Below are 11,385 nucleotides of genomic sequence, written 5' to 3' on the forward strand. Positions count from 1 at the left end.
CTAAATTCTTGGATGAAATTCACAAGGAGCTTTTAAAGTCTATTTCCCCCTTTGATGATAGTTGGTGATTTGAATTTGCATTCTAATGTGTCTCCTAAGAGGAGAGCCTTGACCTTCACAATGTTTTACTTTGAGAATCTGATACAAGATACTGACCGGTTCTTTGAACTGCAGCCTTGCTCATACATCACTTGTTTATGCTTTATTTTCAGATTAACCACATGGCCTTTGGTGTCTGGTGTTCATTTATTTATTTATTTATTTTTATTTTTGCAAACTACTTTTCATGTATTAATCATATTCCATGAAGACAGAAATTTGGTCTAAATTCTATTCCATTCTATTCGGCATACAAAATAATGCCTGGCACTTAGAAAGCACCCATTAAATCCTTGTTTCCAAACACAACTTTCGAAGAATGCCAGATCAGAATGAGCTATTTGTCTGACCAAGATACCATTGCAGCATATCTGAATAAAACCCTCTTTATCAGAAATAAACTCTCTGATTCTTCTTATTCTAAAATTCGGCTATTCACGTCCTCCTGCTCATAATGTTCAGGCTCACAGCTTCTCCCTCCAACCCCACCTTACATCTATACCAAATTAGCCACCACATTGTTGATTCTACTTTCCAGAGCTTCTACAACCCTGGTTCACATCTTTTGGTTCCCATTGCCCTGGTTTACATCCAGCTCCCTCTCACTTGGCTCTTATCATTTCCCTTCATTGGAGGGCTCTCTCTACTCCCTTCTTTTCCAAAGTTTCTTTTGACATTGCTTCTGGAACAATCCATCCTTCAACAGGTCTGACTGACCCTGTGACTACACACATGTAATGAGTTCTTGTTTCCCAGAGAACACAAGAGAACACACTTAAGACTCTTGAGCCTGTTTTACATGTTCTTCCAGAATGTTCGGGGGTCCAGTGGTCATTTCTAGGTTAATCTGTATCCTCACCACACATTATTATCCAGCCAGGGTAGTGCACTATCATTCCCAGACACACCCTGCAATCCCTTTGCTGCTGACCTTTGTTCCGTCTCTCTGTGCTCCAGCCACGCAGGCTTTCTCTCATTTGATCCCCCTCCATGACATCTCCCACCACCGCCTGTGCCAGCACTGCCCTCTTCGACTTGCCTCCCAGATGCACTTGGCTGAATAATTTTTGTCACTCATTCTCCCAGGTCTCATTCTGAAATGATATAGATATATGACGAAACCCAGGGCTACACACATGCTCAGCACTCTACCATAGACCTCCACCTCCATCCCTTTTTATTTTTATTTTGAGATAGGCTCTAACTTGTTCAAGCTGGCCTTGAACTAGCCATCCTTCTGCCTCAACATTCCAGGTAGCTGAGTTGACAGGTGTGCACCACCACGCCCAGCTCCCAGTTCACTAAAAAGTGACCTTTCCATGATCCCTTCACTCCCCATCTCCCACCTTTATACAGGTTCAGATATAAGGTCACAGACATAGCTTTGGTACCAAATAGTGCATAGTTCAACATTATATACATATTTGTGAGATCATTTGATGAAGAACTGTCTTCTCCACTTAACTCTGTGAAGGAAGAGAACTAGGCCACTTTATTCACCATGATATCCCCTGAACCTAGCACAGGAGTGCCCACTAAATATCGAATGAAGAAGTGCCTGAATGCATTAATGGCTATGAAAGTTCTATCCATGCTCCTTCCCAATCTTCTCCAGAAACTGTCCATGTTCTCCATCCCACCTTTGAATTCATCTCTTTCTTCCCTTTATTCCCATCACCCCACTTCTTTAGTAGGTGATGGAACAATTAACAGAGTAGCTAGGTTAACACAGAAGAAAATGGTCAGGATTGTGTTTAAGGATGGTCACTAACACAAGCCTTTGTTCATAGGAATGAGTAATTGAAGTTTGTATAAGTCAGAGTCTTTGCTAAATTTGAAATGTTCAGAGTATGGGGCTGGGAATGAGGCTCAAGCGGTAGCGCGCTCGCCTGGCATGCGTGTGGCCTGGGTTCGATCCTCAGCACCACATACAAAGATGTTGTGTCTGCCAAAAAAATAAATATTAAAATATTAAAAAAAAATGTTTAGAGTATTATATCAGGCTTCTAAGGATGCCAAGTGTGAGGCAGACACTCATCTGAAAGAATGCCCTTTGATTATACCTTAATCTTAGCCTCTCAATGCAAAATGTGTGAGGGTGTTAATGAGGAAGACTGGGATGCAACTTGTGATGAATTCAGTGGGGATCCATGTCTGACTGATGTCCTAGGACTGATAGGTCAATGGTGTCATCTTTTCACATTCTTACTTGGATTTCTTTTGCACACCTAACCTGATACTCTTGTTAATAGATGCTAGCAGATAGTGATAATCAAGAAATGGTGGGAAATAATGATTAGTAAATCTGTATTTATCCTGTCAGGTGTACCCTACTTGGGGACACATGCCCACTTGAAAAATTTTGAACTTTATTTATTAAATCTTCTCTAAGAAAAGGAAGGGTAATGCACAACTATTTTGTTCGGTTTTGTTTTGTTTTTATCAAGGCTGCAGGTCTACCGTTCTTAATTCTACTCAGGACCAAACAAGTTATCCATCAGCCTGGTTTTACCAGGCTTCCATTTTGACTAATGGATAGTCTATTTTATTTTTTAATTTATTTTTTGAGAAAAAAAGGGAAAAGAAGGTTTATTGTTTTGCTAACAAAGGAGAAACACAGGGAACTCCTGTCCCAAAGGATGTGATTCTTGGATAGTCTATTTTAAAAAAAGATGTTCGAAAGGTGGTATCGCACCATTAGGTTTGTACTGCCACAGAGGGTTTGGGGAATTTCCTGCGGCCTATGTGTAAATTTGGAGTCACAGGAAAGAACAAGGGAAGGAACAGGAAAAGCTGTGGTTATCCTCTATCCTGGAGTTGCCAAGGGGGGCAGGGGGTGGTGATGGTGTTAATGGGATCTTGCTGGACTGCATTAGGAGTACTTCCTTATCTTAACCGTTAGAAAAGTGTTGGGGTAGGTTTTAAGAACAAAGAATGGGTTTCTTTGTCTTTCCTTGGAGAATGTGAGAAAACTAAAAGAGATCTTTCTTCTGAGGGTCAGAAAATGATCTCTCTGGGTGCTGAGAGGCACACATTTCTCACTTTGAGAGCACAGCACCTGGTGTGTTTCTTAATTACTTCTTTGATCTAGGATCCTTTTTGGAGGTAGGAGTATGCTACTCTTCCTAAGGGTTAAGGCCAGAAAGGGGAAAAGTCAGACTCTGGTAGTCCAGAAGGAAAATCTGGGCTTTATCTATCTATTTATCTATCTATCTATTTATTTATTTTTGTGCATTGCAGATCACCCTCTTAGTGGGGAGCCAGGATCTACCCGTCAGAAAGAAAGACAGTGAGAGCTGGGTGTAGTGGCACACACCTGTAATCCCAGCAACAGAGGAGACTGAGGCAGAAGGATCACAAGTTCAAGGTCAGCCTCAGCAATTTAGTGAGGCCCAAAGCCCTCAGGAAGGTGACATTTAAAGAAAGATCTGAAGAAAGGAATAGAGTTAACTATTTGGTTATCTGAGGAAACATGTATTTCAGGCAGAGGAAGAGCAAGTTCAAAGGTGACTCTGAGACTACATTAGACAAGCAATTCATTGGTTCAATGTAGCTGAAAATTGAGAGGCTCCAGACTGACTTGAGGCATGGCCTCATAAAGGGATTGAGACACCATTATTTTCTCTGCTTTCTTCTCTGTGCTGGTTTAGTTCTTACATAGTTTGGTCTTTTGTGGCCATGAGATAGCTATAGCATTCATGGTTCTTACATCTTTGTACTACAAACTGTGAGGAGAGCTAAGGTCTTTGTTTCAGCATTATCAGCAAAAATCTCATTCTGCCTTTTTTTTTTTTTTTTTTTTTTGCTCTGTTTGGGTCATTGCTTATTTCTGTACCAATCACTGTGGTCAGAGCAAATGCAGTGTACTGATTGTTTTATGTTTGTGTCACTTGCTTTACCAGAACAGCAGAGATGGAGAGAGTATGTATGTGTCTGCTTGGGTGAGGTGTGGGGGACAATAGAAGGCAGGGAGGGGAGGAGACCCCCTGAGGGATACTGGGGCACCCAGAGAAGGTTAAATGGATTCTTGGATTGTAAAATCAGTGAGAGTCTATCATACTGTGTTTTTAACTTGAAAGAGATCCTTGGTAGAACTAGAGCTGGCACACACTTGCTGGTAAGGGCCCTTTATCTCTGTTGAATCTGGTTTCTTTTTCTCTAAAATGAAGTGGTTGGTTTCATGACATTTAAAGTCATATCCTAATTTACACTGCTCAGTTTGACGAACTTTTAAAAGTCTTATATTTTAAAAAAATCAGAATTATAAGTAAGTTCATTGAAGGAAAGTAAAGAATGGAGTATTTGCTTTTTATTATGGCTGCTGATAACTGGCATAAGGGCCTATATACATGCCATCTGATAGAAGGTTAAAACACAAGTCTTTTAGAAGCCAGTGTGATCAAGTCCAGATTCCTCCGAATTCTCATTTACTGTCTGCTTGATAAGCTATTGGAAGAGAGATACAAGGAAAGGGTGTGTATCAGGAGCTCTGCTGGATCAAAGTCCAGCTATGGGTGGAGAGACACAACTCAGCTCAGGGAACATACTTAGGGTTTTCAATGTGCCTTTTTGTGTTGGCCTCCATGATATCATAATAACATGAACATATGCTCTCCTGAAGTTAGATGGTGCTTGGAATTCATCTCTTGGACTTACAGGACTGTGCAGTCCTTCTTAGTGGTAAATCTGTCCTGAAGTACATGGACATTCCCATAGGCAGAATCTGGAGACTTTTCTGACGCTGCCAACAAGAAGTGACTTTTATAAGAATGCTCCTTCTGCTTGATATCAGAGCTTAACATTTTATATTAAATTTTATGTTACGTTTCTAGACATATGTGTCTGACGCTTGGCCATGCGTACGAGAAAGGTGTCTCCTTCAAGCTTCCTGCATGATTTAGACAACGCTTATATGATGACCTCCACGTGTCAGGAACAGTGCTCTTAGGGAACCCTTAGCCTGTCTCTGTGAATCTTCCCTTAGAAATTTCCATGTGCTTCAGCACACAGTACAAAGACTGCATAGGACTTTGTCCTTCTTATGGCTGATTCAGGGATTTATGCACTCTCGGCTTCTTAACTGAATTAAGATAAATTTTTATCCAGTCTCTCCACATCTTTGGGGTCCTATGAAGACCACTCACTTTTCTCCAGCAGTTTTTGTTTCACTTTAGAAAGCCAACTCTGCTGTCCCTCTTGGAAAGTCCCCACCCCACCCAAACATTCCCCTTATCATGGATTTGACATGGTTGATTCATCAGAGTAGTATTTGTCCCTGAAATATTTTTCTAAAATAAAATATACCTGATGGTTGATTATAATACACTCTGATGTCAAAGTGGTCCCATATGCCAAGTATTATCATATCCTCTCAGCCAATCAGTGTGAACCCAGTCAACTATTTCATACGTTCAGCTAATGAGAGCTATTCTGCTTTTCCTGAGTTAGGTGTGTCTGCAATGGGTGATGTTTCTTCTACTGTGGTTTCTCTTTCTGCCACTTATTTGTGTTCTTTTCATGACTAACAAAAAAGCAACAGCAGTAAAATTGCTGCAAAGGAAGAAAATCATTCATAATAGGGGTTAGAAAGTAATTCTTACCAAGAAAATGAGAGGAGAACCAACCACTGAATAGGAGAAAATATTCGCCAAAGACATAGCAGATAAAGATCTATTATCCAACATAGAAAGGGACTCTTAAAACTCAACATTTTAAGAAAACAAACAACCCAATTAAAAATTAAGCAAAAGTCCTGAAGACACCACGCCAAAGAAGATATGCAGGTGGAAGACAGGCATATGCTAAAATCATATGCCATCACAGAATTTCAAATTCAAATAACAATGAGATACCACCATACATCTACTAGTCTGGATAAAATCCAGAACACTGACATCATCAAGGGGTGCTGGTAAAAATGTGAACATCAGAAACTCTCATTCATTGCTAGTGGGAATGCAAAACAGGACAGCCACTTTGGAAGCATTTGACAAAAGTAAACATCCTCTTACCATATGATCTAGCAATGAACTCTACAGTCTACCCAAGGGGACTGAAATCCACACAACCTGCAAACAGATATTTACAACAGCTTATTTGTAATTGCCAAAATGTAAAAGCACCCAAGATATCCTGCCCTAAGTGAATGGCTAAATAAACTGTGATACATATAGACAATTGAATATTATTTAATGCTAGAAACAAAAGTGCTATCAAGCCATGAAAAGGAGTTCTTATGCATTTATTTATTTTTATTTTTTTCCACATTCCAATGTATATTATTAAGTGAAAGAAACCAATGAAAAGATAATGAAATATAGGATTCCAAGTATATGGCACCTGCAAAAGGCAAAACCAATGGAGAAAGTAAAGAACAGTGGTTGCCAGAGGTTGGATGGTAATAAATACACAAAGCAGAGAGGATTTTTATGGCAGTGAAGTTTTTCTTGTGACACTGTAAATGTAGATAAATGCGATGATGCCCTGTCCAAACCTATAGAAGTTACAACACCAAGATTGAACTCAAATGTAAACTATGGACTTTGGATAATAATGATGTGTCAAAGGAGGACAGGTGCACTACTCTGGTGGAATGGTGGGGAGGGCTGTGTGTGTGCTGGGGGGAGGCAAGCGCTCTCTGTGCCTCCTGATCAATTTTGCTATGATCCTAAAACTGCTCTAAAAATAAAGCTCATTTTAAAAATGCCAGTCTTACATTGAGGTGCTCTCATGCAGAAGCTCTTTGACATTATAAGGGACATCCTTTCCACAGCCTGGGAGGGGCCTAACATTCATTTCCATGGAAGTGAGAGGCAGGGTGACAAGGCATGCCTTTAGGGTCCTGATAAGCCCTGTGGTAGCCCCTGTTTAGGGCCATTTAGCTGGCAAGCCAGCTTGTCTGACCTTTCTCCTGTTTAGAGTCATGTACTTGTGCCCCTCACCCCGTGTCTATTTTGCAAAGACTGGGGAAGGAAACTGGAGAGGGACTAGCCCTCTTGAGTTTCTAAAAGGCCTTGTTTGTAGATAGTCCTCCTCCCTTATCAGAGCTGGGCAGTATCAAGGCCAGCCTTATCAGGGAGGACAGCTGACAACAGCTGAAGTTGTGTTTACCAGTATGGCTGCCGCCCCGGCAGCAAGGGTTTGTCCCCTGCAGTGACCATCTCTGCCCCATTGTGACTAAGCAAGGACCTGGAATACCATATTGAGTGACTTTGGCTAACAATGACGGCAAGGCAATGGCCAACGTAAGATGATCGCACCTTGTTGCTATAGGTGGAACACTCTGTGTGTACATGGATTCTCTCCATCCTCAAAAGAAGAATTGCTAGCAGTACTTTCTGTATGTCAGGCATTGTTCTCTGAGCTTGAGGCATGCTATACTAATTAAATCATGATGAGAACCTAATGAGATGGTACCATTGTCTTTCCTGTTTTATAGATGAGGAACCTGAGGCTTAGAGAAACAGCAACCTGCTTCATATCACACAGCTGCTAAGCAGTGTAGGGAATAATTAAACTCAAGGTTAGCATGACTCCAGAATAGTCCTTTAATCATAGTTGTGCAGAATCGATCTATTGTAATTTTATTTAGCTCCAAGATAATTTGCAAAAATAAATTGCGTATAGAAATCCATCACAGCCACCGTGAATACAAATTCCCTCCCTTGTCCTTAGTGTGCCATATGTTCTTGGCTAACGAGAAATAGCCAATTAACTGTATCATTCACTCTGAATCAATTCAAGTGATTGCTTCCAATGATGACGATGATTGTTGAAGCCTAGAAAAGAAAGCACAAGGCAATGTTTGAGAAGTGGCAAGAGAAGTGGGGTGACCATCAGAAAGATTTTACAGGTTGCCATAAACTTGGAGAGTTTTCCCAGTGCAAGAACTGGCCTACAGTTTGCAGAAACCTGATCTGGTCAGCCCATTGGAATATTCATTTTCTCTATGATGGGCTCCTAAAAACTCCTTTAAAACCCAGAACATCAGTTTATCAATATGCAAGGAAAATTATAACTGTCAGGGGAAACAGGCCCTCTCATCATTGGGTCAGAGTATGATCTTCCTGATTTGCAGAAAGTCAAATTACAACTATAATTAAGTTGCTGGATGAATATGGGATTGGACCAAGGGAACTCTTTTCTATAATGCAAATATTTAAAGGTCATAATAGTTGGATACATTCCATTTCACTGCAAGGAGAAATGCCTCACCGAAGAGCAGCTAGCATGAATCTTTGGGCTTGAGTCACATATTGGCCAGTATACTCTCAGCCCTGAGTAGAGCTTGCCCCCGTGAATTATTTAGATGTGAATGACAGAAAAATCCCAAACAAAATAAATGCTTATTTATTTTTTTAAAATGTCTTTGCATTTATATTAGATAACTACACATTTTGGATACACAAATAGCATTAAAAAATATCTGTTTCTCAGGTCATTTTCAGCATTACTGAGCTAGAAATTACAAATAAAAATTTTGTGTATTTAAGGTATACAACTTGATATTTTGATGAATTATGCATTGATAAATAATCAACACAATCAAGTTAATTAAAATAGCCACCACCACACAGTTACTATTTTATTTTTGTGGGTGTGAGAACATTGAAGATATACTGAAATGGATCACATTTTTTTTCCTTTTTTTAAATGCCATTATACATGTACTTTTTTTTGCATTACAATTCTTAATATACATATATACCACAAATTTTCATATCTCTGTTTGTATATATAAAGTATATTGACACCGAATTCAAGTCTTCATACATGTACTTTGTATAATGATGACCATCACATTCCACCATCCTTGCTAATCCCCTTCCCCCTCCCTTTCCCTCCCATCCCTCTTCCCTACCTAGAATTAATCTAATCATCCGATGCTCCCTCTCCCTATCCCACTATGAGTCACCCTCCTTATATCAGAGAAAACATTCTGCATTTGTTTTTTTGGAATTGGCTGACTTCACTTAGCATTATCTTCTCCAACTCCATCCATTTACTTGCAAATGCCATGATTTTGTTCTTTTTAATGCTGAATAATATTCCATTGTGTATAAATGCTACATTTTTTTTTTATGCATTCATCCACTGAAGGACATCTAGGTTGGCTCCACAGTTTAGCTATTGTGAATTGTGCTGCTATAAACATTGATGTGGCTGCATCCCTGTAGTATGCTGTTTTTAGATCCTTTGGGTATAGTCCGAGAAGAGAAATAGCTGGGTCAAATGGTGGTTCCATTCCCAGATTTCCAAGGAATCTCCATATTGCTTTCCAAATTGGCTGCACCAATTTGCAGTCCCACCAGCAATGATTGGTCCTTTTGATTGATTGATTGATTTTTTTAAATTTTTAGACTGGGTACAGTTAAGTTGACTTAAACTTCTGCCTCAGCCTCCCAGTTGCTGGGATTGCAGATGTGTGCCACCAAGCCTAGCATAGTCCAGAATCAAATTCCAAGGCTCCTTGCAAATAAATCTGGAAAATTAAGACTATCCTGCATAGCCAAATGTGCTGCCAAAAATCAGGGACAGCTGGGCATGGTAGCACATACCTGTAATCACAGCAACTTGGGAGGCTAAGGCTAGAGGCTCACAAATTTGAGGCCGGCCTTAGCAACTTAGTGAGACCCTGTGACAAAGTAAAAAAATAACTCAATGGTAAAGTGCCCCTGGGCTAAATCCCCTACCCTGCTCCCCCCCAAAAATATCAGGGACAAAGTGGGTAATGGATATTGGGTGAGAAGTAAAGATTCACCATCTAAAACTGTTCTCTCAGGGCTCTGACCCCAGCCCTCATCGTGTCAGGGAGGAGAGATGCGATCCTAAGGATCCTAACCATGAACGTGACGCAGCCGATCTGCTGATACCTTCTACATTATGCTGATCACTTTGGAGGTGATCTCTGCAGCCACTAAAGCTGAATTGAGAGGAAAGTCCTGGAGTCTAGGTTCTGCCATCTCATGATGCTATTTTTCCACACTTCTGACCTAATAAGGAAAAGTGCATTATTAATTGTGTTCATTAAAAGTCCCCCATTTGAGAATTAAGGTCTCTGTCCTGGAGACTTATACCCAACCCTTCCCATTTGCTTTGTGCCACCTCATAATATGACGATGAAAAATCTTGCACCAACAGCTCCAGCTGCTGTACCTTGGGTTCTTCTCCCACTTGTGATGCTCCAGGAGTTCTGAATGTGAACTGTGTGGCTTTCTGTACTTGTTTGGAGGACATAGGATGCCTAGCAGTCTGCACAAATAACATAGAATTATTTTCTGTCCTCTACATCTTTTTTTTCCCTGCATCTACTCCTTTTCTATATTCACTCTGTACAGTATATTCTTTCCTGTGTATTGAAATGCTTCTGATCAGTTAAGCCCAGTCTGCTGGCCTGAGCATTCTCTATTCCAGTTCTTCAAGGGCCACTTTTTTCTCCTTTTCACTTTATTTTGAACTATATGATGATACTCTGTTTATAACAGAAAAACACATTTATTAAAGAAGAATATTAGAGAAAATACTGCCTTAGATTTGAATGCCTCACCAGCAAGATAGTTAGGCTTTTCCATTTCTTTTCTTTACCTTCGTTTAGTATTGACATAATACTTAAGGAATATATGATGTTGCATGAACAGAATTTATGCAATAAAGAACTACTTAAAAAATTGTGTCTTTGGACATAGCAGTACCCAAGGAGCATAAAATACTTTATTTTTTGACATGGAAGAAATAAAATTTGCTTTTAAAGTATTCTTCTGTCCAAATGAAAGCTTTTTATATTTCAAGAATTTCTCTGTACAAGAGGAAGTGAGGGGAAAGGGAAAAATAATACAAGGGGGAGAAATGAATGACAGTAGAGGGGGTAGAGAGAGAAGAGGGGAGGGGAGGGGAGGGGAGGGGGGATAGTAGAGGATAGGAAAGGCAGCAGAACACAACAGACACTAGTATGGCAATATGTAAATCAATGGATGTGTAACTGATGCGATTCTGCAATCTGTATATGGGGTAAAAATGGGAGTTCATAACCCACTTGAATCAAAGTGTGAAATATGATATATCAAGAACTATGTAATGTTTTGAACAACCAACAATAATATTTTTGTAGCATTGTGTCTGATTATGTAATTTAATATGGAAAACCTATTTAAATGTGATTACTAAATGCAAACCAACCAATTCAGCTGGTGCTCAACAGAACACATCATAGTCTATTCCTAACATGAATTTTAAAAACTGGACATTGCAGTAGATTTTACTACTCGTAGAGTGGTCGGCGTCTCTCAA

The 11,385-nt window shown here is 39.9% G+C and overlaps 1 long non-coding RNA gene across 1 annotated transcript in view; it reads right to left on the reverse strand.

Annotated features, from left to right (window-relative positions):
* Positions 1 to 7,622: 7,622 nt before the first annotated feature.
* The window catches only part of LOC125617102, a 24,142-nt gene continuing 20,379 nt past the window's right edge, over positions 7,623 to 11,385 (reverse strand). The window contains exons 2-3 of the long non-coding RNA XR_007347960.1: positions 9,972 to 10,091; positions 7,623 to 7,877 (exon numbers count right to left, since the gene is read on the reverse strand). This is a non-coding gene — a long non-coding RNA (uncharacterized LOC125617102). The remainder of the gene's footprint in view (positions 7,878 to 9,971; positions 10,092 to 11,385) is intronic.

The sequence above is a fragment of the Marmota marmota genome, unplaced genomic scaffold (genome assembly GCF_001458135.2).
Source record: "Marmota marmota marmota unplaced genomic scaffold, marMar, whole genome shotgun sequence".
Classification (NCBI taxonomy): Eukaryota; Metazoa; Chordata; class Mammalia; order Rodentia; family Sciuridae; genus Marmota; species Marmota marmota.